The 10,553-nt window shown below is 41.7% G+C and overlaps 1 non-coding gene across 1 annotated transcript; it reads left to right on the top strand.

Moving 5' to 3' along the window:
* Positions 1-9,717: 9,717 nt before the first annotated feature.
* LOC125369700 lies at positions 9,718-9,824 on the top strand. Its single transcript, XR_007215376.1, has one exon. It is a non-coding gene; the product is annotated as a small nucleolar RNA R71 (small nucleolar RNA).
* Positions 9,825-10,553: the final 729 nt, after the last annotated feature.

The raw sequence follows: 10,553 nt of genomic DNA, 5'->3' as shown, positions 1-10,553 counted from the left end.
GAAAAACAAATTAAAGGTATGTACACCCTTCTCTTTCAAGCTGAATGAGAAACCCTAAATTTGCAAATTCAAAATCTCAAACCCTAGTTGCCTCTTGAATGCTCCCAAAGTTTGTCTTGATCTTCAATTCGATGTTGGAATAAGTGGAATCCCCCCTTCAATTGATGAAAATTGATCTCTCCAAGTCTACAATTGAGGTATAGGAAATATTTAATTAAGTGTGTGTCTTGGAATTGAGTCCAAAAATCGTCCTCTTCAATTAGAATTCAAAATCGCCTATATAGTTGATTCGGCGTGATGATTCAAGACGTCAAGTCCAATCGGAGTCTATGTCTTTGAGCAACCACAGGCCGTGCCCAAGCCAGTGCTGACTCCTTCTAGACCATGCCCAAGGCGGTGCTGATCCACCACAGGCCGTGCTGGAGGCCGTGGTGGCTACGAAAGTCGTGCTGAAATGGCACAATTGGGGATAGCCTCTTGATAATTCAGCACGGCCGGAGTCCAAGCCGTGCTCAACCCTCGGGGTGCTTGTTCTCGCCCAATTTGATGGAATTTGCTCCGTAATCACACGTATTTCCCTCGATTACTGATGGTGTCCTTCGAAAATGACCTGAAACGAAAAGGGAAACAAAAGACAGGTGATTCTAGCATAAAACGGGATAATCATGCATAAAAATGTGAACAATCGGGCATGAAAACATGTGTAGTATGATGCTTATCAAATTACCCCCTGCTTAAACTTTTGCTTGTCCTCAAGTAATTTACAACTCACTCCTCAAAAGATATCAAATAACTCAATCAACGGCATTGTAGGAGGTTAGCTCAAAATAAATTTCAAAACTCCGTAATGATTTTTCCCAAAATCCCCAAATCACTAAATCCTTAAAAGAAAGAGCAAACTTAATAAAGTTGCTAAAGTTAAAATGATAAACCATCTAAATTAAGAAATTGAGAATCATGCCTCACAAGATATCACTTAAAACACACAAGTGTATATAGGTGAAAGAAGATCGCCAAGCTCTTAACGCAAAAATACAGAAAAAGTGCTTACCATAGGCTTGCTTATGGATTCAATCTCCACTACTACGAAATAATCAATAATCATGATCAAAGGGTCTTGAGCCAGGTTGTAATGGGGTTAAGGTAAGGTACGTATAAATATGGAAAGTAGGCTACAATTTGCTGGAAGTTAAGCAAGTAATGCAAGAAAGTAATGAAGGATCAAGTGCTGTACCAAAATGAACACTAAGTTGCTCTAAAAATAAGATGATGCTCGAAATGAACTAAATTAATACTTTCTACTTTTTTTTTATATATAAATATATATACTATGTATATATATTACAACAGCTTATGTAGGAGGTGTTGGTTATTGACACATACAATAATTGAAGGGAGCATCTATGAAAAATCTAGCAACTTAGTGAAATATATGAATGCAGATTGATCCAAAGTAAAATGCAGCATAACTTATATAATTTCCAGCAACAATGGTAGAAAGAATGGTCAAATGAATAGAAGTGATAAGATGAGTGTCATTGTTATTATTGTCACGAAAGGAATGCCTAAGGCTCAAAATTGGTTCACTAAGGGAAAAATAGGGTTAGGCTTTTTGGCCAAATTGTGTAAATCCTAAGTGCCCAAATCATCTCACGATTATTGACAATTCATGTAATCTCAACAGATATCGTAAAGCAAGTTCTAGAAACAGAGATTCTGTAAAATGCTCACTAATGAAAGAAAAGGGAGCATAATAGTGATGCACCATTTGAGTGATTTAAAATTGCATGAATTCTCAACCCAAAGTTTAAACAGTCAATCACTGATAATAAGAAGAATATTATGATGTTCTATATCTACGATAAAGTAATATGGAAGAATTAAGGAAAAATACCAGTTTTACCTGGCTATATTGTAGTTGAAAGATTTATTCATTGCCTTCTTCCGAACAAGGTTCGATAAAAGCTATAAGGGAATCCATTCAAAGGAGAAAAAAGTCATCAACTACTTAATTAAAACAAAACTCAAGATAGGCACAACATCGGTAGGTCCCTACTCCACATCTTAGTATAACACTGTCCACAGTGTTAGAGATTAGGCGGGAAGCATATGATTCACACATTATGGTTATGGAAGATCATGCTGATTTTTTTTTCTTTTTTTTTTTAATTAAAAAGGCATAGTGTTCTACTTAACATAAACAAACAAGTGCAAGGAAATAACATAAAAGTAAACAAGCTACAAGCAAGAAAGTAAAAGGAGATAACAAATTGAAAGAAAATAAATAAAAAAAAATAAAATAAAAAAATAAAATAAAATAAAATAAAGAAAAGGATGGAGGAAAATATCACAAATTTTTTCTTTCCGCTAGAGTCCTACTGTGATGGTGTATCCTCACCGGTTGGATCTCACTTTGGAAGTTGGGGGGCGGAAGTTTGCCGAGGGAGGTTGCGGTGGTGGATCGGGGTCTGAAGCATGTCGCCAAATCGAACTCCATATCATCAATGAGCCGTTGATTTTGTGCTCCGACCTCTTGCATCTTTTGAATCGCACTACTATGAAGTCATCGGGTGGCCTGCCTTCTAAACCACCGAGGAACTTGAAGTGTACTTCAAAGCGCCTAACCTGCCTTCATCTTCTTAGAAACCGACAAACTCGTGTCATCTTGTAGATCGCAGACTCGATCTAGACGGTCGGCCAAAGCACTGATCTGGACGCTCGATGGCTCTACCAAATGAGAGGATGAGGCTCTAGATGAAGGCATAAACACTCTAGCTGGGTTAGGAATCCTAACATCCGGAATCCCAGTAGGCGGATGTTGGGCTCCTAGCCTCTAGCTTCCCTGACTATTGTGCTCACGAGCCTATATTCAATACCATGTGGATGTCTAGTGGCCGTGATCATCTGCATGTTGATCATTTGTCTGATCCCTAGGGCTGTCATGTCACCAATATTTGAAAGCTCCGACAAACAGTCGTCCAATACATCTAGTCTCTTAGCTAACCTAGTCACATACGGACCGAAACAACAATGCATCTTCTTCTGGGCGTCTACTATAAATGAACGGACTTGGCGAGCCAATAAATATCCCAAGTTTAGCTTCTTCCGATGTTGCATAGCCTAGAGAATAAAGACATCAGTCTGTGTGACTGCCCCAAAACTGTCCCCTCGGCCTGTAATGGTGTAAGCTAGTAAGGTATGAATGTAGCGGAGATGGTCCGGTAGGCTAGATGCCTTAGACCTGCTTGGGTAGTATGTTTCCGGCCTCATTACCAATGAATCCCACATAGCGTCATATGAAATTGGGTGGATGTAGAGACAACCCTGATACTCCTCCCCCGAGATTTCTTGTTCAGTCCATAATCCCAAATGCATTCCAAATTGTGGGACCGACATCGAGAACTCCCTTCCCCCAAGCCTAAAATAAATTGCATCAGGCTGATGCCAGTTTGTGATCTGTTGCTGCAGGAAGAAGGTGCTGAGGAACTCGATCGTAAGCTCACGGTAGGTTGGCTCAATGATGTCAAAGAATCTCGCATATGGCAGAGTCTCGATCAGTGTGTGCACATCTTGAGCCAATCCCACTCTCTCTAGGGATGTGAAGTCTATGCAACGGCCCGCCATCACTTGCTTCCATCTCATGACTTGGAATCTACTTTCATTGTCTGCATTAGGGAATGTCCACAATGGATGACGGCCAGGTGTGGATGGATTCACAGCAGGTGCTCTCCGAGGTCGGACTATTTGCTGTGGTGGTGGAGATGGAAGTGCCGGTGCTAGTTCTGGTGCTTTGGAGGAAGACGTTCCTTCACCACGCGATCGCTTGCTGGTAGCGACGCGTTTCAATTGCTTTCTACGAGATTTATCGCGGTCCGTCATATCACCTAATGCAATGAATTATTAGTTTTTTGTAAAAAATTCAAGTTAATGAAAGAAATAATCTACCGAATCAACAGCATAATGATTATACTTCGACTAACCAAAACTTTTATAAACTAATAAACCGATATATATCAATCTAATTTATCATGAACCAGCAATTGCAATTTAAATCTAAACATTATTCATGCTTTGCATGCTGTAGGCACATTTTATTTCCACCAAAACCCTACACTTATCAATTTCATAACCAACTACACCACAAACATAACAACTAATGTAGATTAACCTAACCAAGGTCATATAATTACAATATAGAGCCACCAAAATATCCTAGCATGTCCTAACAAAAGTATATATCTAAAATAGAAGTGAAATCATAATAATAAAAAAAAAATATAATGCAACAAATGAAGGGACTTACCTGAGTTCGCTTAGGAAAGTGAGAAGGGTGAGATAGGGGTATAAGAACAACACCTTTGAGCTAAGAAAAACAAAAGGGAAGCAAAATTTTCGGAGGCCTCCACTTCTTATAGGCACGGTTTCAGCATGGGTGAGGGTAAGGCCGTCGTCGACGGCTAGGACTCGGCCGTCGATCCTTTAGCCTTTTTTGGATGCTCCTTGGCACGGGCATTGGCACGGCAGTGCTTCCTAGCACGGCTAGGGGTTGTGTCCCGTGCTGCCTTCGGAAGCCGTGACAATTACTCTTTATCCTTCACCACGGTCTTGACTCTGGCCATGCTCATCAGCACGGCCTGGTGATACAGCCCGTGATGGCCACGGAAACTGTGGTGAAACGGAGTGTTTTTGGGCTTGCCTTTTGCCGACTCGAGTCGCCTTGCCCCCATACCTATAATTAACACATATGCATGTAATTAGATCATTAAACAAGTAGATATGGTCAAACGGAAGAGTTTGTCCTCTTCGATTCTATAAGTCCGAAAAATTAAAATTAACCTAATTATTTTTTAAGCAACTATAATAAAGTCGAATGAAAATAATGAAACAATCACAACTAATTAAAAACATGAAAGTATAATCCAAGTCGAATGTACAGAAGTGCTTATTTGCAGAGTCTTAAGCGTGACTCATTCGGATCACCCTTTCTGTGCATACAAAGCCAGGTCAACTCGTTGCTCACTATCCAACGAGTTACAATGATATCGCTTTAGCCGATGGCCGTTCACTTTGAAGTTCCCCTTCTCTGGATGATGCAACTCTACCACTCCATATGGAAAGACTTGTCCGATCTGAAATGGTCCGGACTAAGCGAGTCTGTAGCTTCCGGAAGCAGACAGAGGCGAGAGTTGTAAAGCAACACTCGATCCTCAACCTGAAATTCCTTAGGCTCACGAATCCTTTGATCATGCCATTTCTTAGTCCTTGCTTTGTAAGTTGAGAAGTTTTCGTATGCCTGTTGGCGCCACTCATCTAGCTTACTCAGCTGCCATTGTCGCTCCTTACCTGCAGAATCAATATCAAAGTTACAAGTTCTAAGGGCCCAAAATGCCCTATGCTCTAACTCAACAAGCAGATGACATGACTTTCCATAAACAAGGCGATAGGGCGTAAAACCTATAGATGTCCTAAAAGCAGTCCTAAACGCCCATAATGCATCATCTAACTTAAGAGTCCAGTCCTTCCTACTAGTACTAATGGTTCTCTCTAAAATACGTTTAATACCCCTATTAGTTACCTCAACCTGCCCACTAGTCTGGGGGTGATAGGGAGTAGAGAACCGATGAGTAACTCCGTACCGCTTAGGTAATTTCTCTAATTGGGTGTTGCAAAAATGTGTTCCTCTATCACTAATAAGCGCCCTAGGTATGCCAAACCTAGCAAACAATCGCTTAAGGAACCTGCAGACAACCCTAGCATCATCAGTGGCTACAGCCTAAGCTTCAGGCCACTTAGAGAAATATTCAACAACAACCAGAATGTACTTATTACCATACGAAAAGGGAAAGGGTCCTATGAAGTCGATGCCCCAGACATCAAAAATCTCAACGACTTGCACACTGGTTTGGGGCATCTCATCACGAGAAGAGATATTACCTGCGCGCTGGCAAGGGTCACAAACCTTAACAAATTTCCGTGCATCTTGGAAGAGCGTAGGCCAATAGAATCCCTGCCTCTAGCACCTTCCTCGCGGTATGGTTTCACGCTTGATGACCTCCGGTGGGTCCCTCATGGCATTGCTTCAATATTTGGAGAGTCTCCTCGCCATATACACAGCGGCGAATCACCTAATCCGCACATACTTTAAACAAAAGGGATCTTCCCAAATATAGTATTTCAAATCGTGAAAGAATTTCTTCTTTTCGATACGTCATACCCTTTGGTAGAACCCTAGCAACCAAATAGTTAGCATAATCGGGAAAACCAGGGAGTATCGGTGTATACGGTGACATACAAATGTTCTTCTGGAAATCGATCATCTATGGTCGTCTCATCAAGTGCATCTAAATGAGGATTTTCCAATCTCGATAAATGGTCCGCTGCCAGATTCTCCGCGCCCTTCTTATCCTTGATCTCGACGTCAAATTCCTGTAACAAAAGAATCCACCGAATCAATCTCAGTTTCGCATCATTTTTCAGGAATAAGTACCTCAATGCCGAGTGGTCCGTGAAGACAATGGTTTTGGAGAGAACGAGGTATGATCTAAACTTGTCGAAGGCGTAAACAATCGCCAATAACTCCTTCTCTGTGGTGGTGTAGTGTTCTTGGGCCCTTGTCAAGGTCTTGCTAGCGTAGTAAATGGGTTGAAACTTCTTTTCAATCCTCTGTCCAAGCACAGCTCCAACTGCATAATCACTAGCATCGCACATCAGTTCAAAAGGCAGCCCCCAATCAGGAGAAACCATGATTGGGGCTGTAGTTAGAAGTTTCTTAAGTAACTCAAAAGTTGCCACGCATGCATCATAAAAAATAAAAGGTACATCCTTAACTAACAATTGAGTGAGGGGCCTAGCAATCTTAGAAAAATCTCTAATAAATCTCCTATAAAACCACTGCATGGCCCGAAAACTCCTACAAATGACCTTAACGAACTAGGAGGTAGCTTAGATATTACTTCTACCTTAGCTCTATCCACTTCCATCTCAGCTTGAGAGATCTTATGCCCTAAAACAATCCCCTCTCTCACCATGAAATGACATTTTTCCCAGTTTAGTACCAAGTTAGCCTCAATACATCTAGCTAACATGCGCTCAAGGTTTGCCAAACAAAGAGAGAAAGAATTACCAAAAATAGAGAAGTCATCCATAAATACCTCCATAGACTCCTCAATCATGTCCTCAAAAATAGCCATCATGCACCGCTGAAATGTAGTCGGTGCATTGCACAGTCCGAATGGCATCCATCTATAAGCAAACGTCCCATAAGGGTAGGTGAAGGTAGTCTTCTCTTGGTCCTCAGGTGCAATAGGAATCTGAAAGTAACCTGAAAAGCCATCAAGAAAACAATAAAACATGTGACCTACTAAACGTTCAATCATCCCGATCAATGAAAGGAAGAGGAAAGTGGTCCTTAGAGTTGCATTATTAAGCCTACGGTAATTAATGCAAACTCGGAAGCTATTCATCGAGTCGGGATCAGCTCATCCTTCTCATTCCTTACCACTTTGGGATGCCTCCTTTCTTGGGTACAACTCGCAGGACTAACCCACGGCCGGGAAATGGGATATATCAAACTGCATCAAGAAGTTTAATTACCTCCTTCTTTACCACTTCTTTCATGTTCGGATTGAGTCATCTTTGAGGTGAGCGGCTGGCTGTCCCCCAATGAAATCTTATGAGAGCGAAACTTGGATTTATGCCCGGGATATCGGCTATATTGAAAGCAAAGGCCTTCTTGTACTTCCTTAGAACTTCCAATAGCATGGCTTGTTCTTCAGGAGTTAGATCAAATTGCTATGATTACCGGTAAGCGCTTCTCTTCATCCAGGAAGGCATAAACCAAATGGCTCGGTAACTCCTTCCGATTCTAAAACTGGTGGGTCCTCGAATGAAGTCTTTACTTTCGCACCCCAAACTGTCAAGAAAAGATAGGGATCGATTGACAAGCTCGGCTCAAGTCAATAAAACAGTGAGTTGCTCCAACACTTGCTCGTTGGACAACTCCTCCTCATCCCTCGGCCTAATGCTACTTGCAAAGGGTCGAACATAAAATTTCTTGTAAATGGGACTCAACCACATCATCAATCACATCAATAGAACATACGATTATTATCATAGTCCGTTGACTGTCTCATGGAAGTGGCCGGGTCAAAGGTAATGGTCTCATCATTAACTCTAAGCTTAAGCTTTCCATCGCTTACATCGATATGACCCTCGATGTAGCTAGGAAAGGCCTACCAGGATAAGAGGCACGGTGCTATCACCCTCCATATCCATTACCACAAAATCTACAGGAAAGATAAATTTATCTACCTTTACAAGTACATCTTCAACAATACCTCTAGGAATTTTAACAGTCCTATCTGCTAATTGAACACTCATCCTAGTAGGCTTTGGCTCATGCAACCCTAATTTGGCAAATAAACTAGTGGGCATTAAGTTAATACTGGCTCCTAAATTAGCCAATGCACCACTAATTGATAAATCACCAATCATACAAGGGATAGTAAAACTCCCTGGATCTTGTCGCTTGAGTGCAGTTTGTTCTGGAGAATAGCTGAACACTCCTCATTAAGCACCACCTGACCAAGATCCTCCAACTTCCTCTTGTTGCTCAAAATCTCCTTTAAGAACTTGGCGTATTTCGGCATCTGTGAAATTGCCTCAATAAAAGGTAAGTTAATTTTCAGCTACTTAAATAAGTCAAGAAACTTACTGTATTGCTTGTCCACCATATCCTGTCTCAACCTTGCAGGATATGGTACGGTGATGCTCCATGAGGGCTCTTTTACTGTCTTCTTTCTTTCTCTCATTCTCTACCATCTCAAGGTCCGGTCCTTCCTTACCGGCTCGACACCTTGCGATTGTATTATCCTTATCGGCCTAAAGGCGAAGAACCGGTCAAATTCTTACGAGCGTAAGGTGATAGCTTTGCAATGCTCCCTCGGGTTTGACTCTGTAGTGCTAGGGAGGCGATCCGAAGGTCTCTCCGAAAGCATCTTAGAAATTTGGCCAATTTGAGTCTCCAAGTTCGAATCGAGGCCTGCTGATTCCTAAGTGCACTATCGATCACTGGAATCTTGTTTCCGTAGATGTTACAAACTTCATCATGAGCTCCTCTAAATTTGACTTCTTTTCTTGGGAGGAGGAGCTTGTGCGAGCCCGGTGGTTATTCTTTGTGGTATTGATGAAGTCTTTGGAAACTGGCGGACCACGGGCATTATTGTTCCTCCAACTAAAATTGGGGTGATTGCACCATCCAGGGTTGTATGTATTCTTTGTAGGGGTTATTCTGTCTTGGGGCATTCCCATATAATCAACTTTATTCAACATCGGAAGATATAGTAGAATTAGATGGAAAACTAATAGAAGATGAAGCAAACATACCTCTCGCAGTACATTTCGCACTATAATGCGAGCCACCACAAAACTTCGCGACCAACGTTCATTGCGTGAACATCTGAGTTGGTCGATCTTCTTGGCTAGAAGCTCCACTTGGTACCAAGGTCATGAGAGTCCACTTGGTTGACCACTCCTTGTCTTCCTAGTCGGCTCCTAGAGGATTGCCACTGATAGTTGTTCATGGCCATTTCCTCTATCAAGTTCTGAGCTTGCTCGGGCGTCTTACTGTTTAGTGCCCCACCTGCTGCGGCATCCACCATCGCCTCGTTCGCGAGGTTCAACCCTTGTAGAAGGTCAGACACCGCATCCACCTGCGGCAATCCGTGATGTAGGCAGCATCTCAAAAGATCTTTAAATCTCTCCCATGCATCGTACATGCTTTCATCATCAAACTGCACAAAAGAAGATATGTCATTTCTAAGTTTACCAGTTTTAGCGGGAGGAAAACTTATATAAAAATTTTTCGGCCAACGCCTTCCAGGTAATGATCGTCTGTTGTGGAAGAGATTGCAACCATCTCTTTGCTTTGTCCCTCAAGGAAAATGGAAACAATCTCAGCCGAATGGCATCATCGGTTGTTCCATTTATTTTGAATGTGTCACAAATCTCCAAAAAGTTGGAGATATGTGCATTGGGATCCTCGCTGGGCAATCCTCCAAACTGCACGCTTTGTTGGATCATCTGGATAACATTGGCCTTTATCTCAAAATTGTTGGCCACTACAGCAGGTCTGACTATACTAGTTTTCATCCCATCCAAAGATGGTCAAGCAAACTCATACATCGTCCTCTGATCCTCATCGGCGTGGGGGTCATGGTTTTCCATCATGTCTAGTCTATCCACAGGTACCTCAACCTCAATCTCCTCCTCTTCTAATTGCAACCTCTTCCTTAAGAGTCCGGGGATGGATTCGGATCGGATAGAGGCTCTATAAGATTCGAGTTTGAGCTCCTGGTCATAAACTACCTGAAACCGAAAGTCCACACAACCACCGATCAACAAAAATAATATAATAATAAATAATAATAAAATTAAAGAATAAATGAATAAAACAAATAATGACTAAATTAACACAAAAACAATTCACTTTAGTTCGTTCTGGTTCCCGACAGCGGCGCCAAAACTTGATGGGCTCTTTATGCAACCTACACCTA

Source organism: Ricinus communis, chromosome 3, assembly GCF_019578655.1.
Source record: "Ricinus communis isolate WT05 ecotype wild-type chromosome 3, ASM1957865v1, whole genome shotgun sequence".
Classification (NCBI taxonomy): Eukaryota; Viridiplantae; Streptophyta; class Magnoliopsida; order Malpighiales; family Euphorbiaceae; genus Ricinus; species Ricinus communis.
The sequence above is the reverse complement of the archived record's forward strand: the minus strand, read 5'-3'. Positions and strand labels throughout refer to the sequence as shown.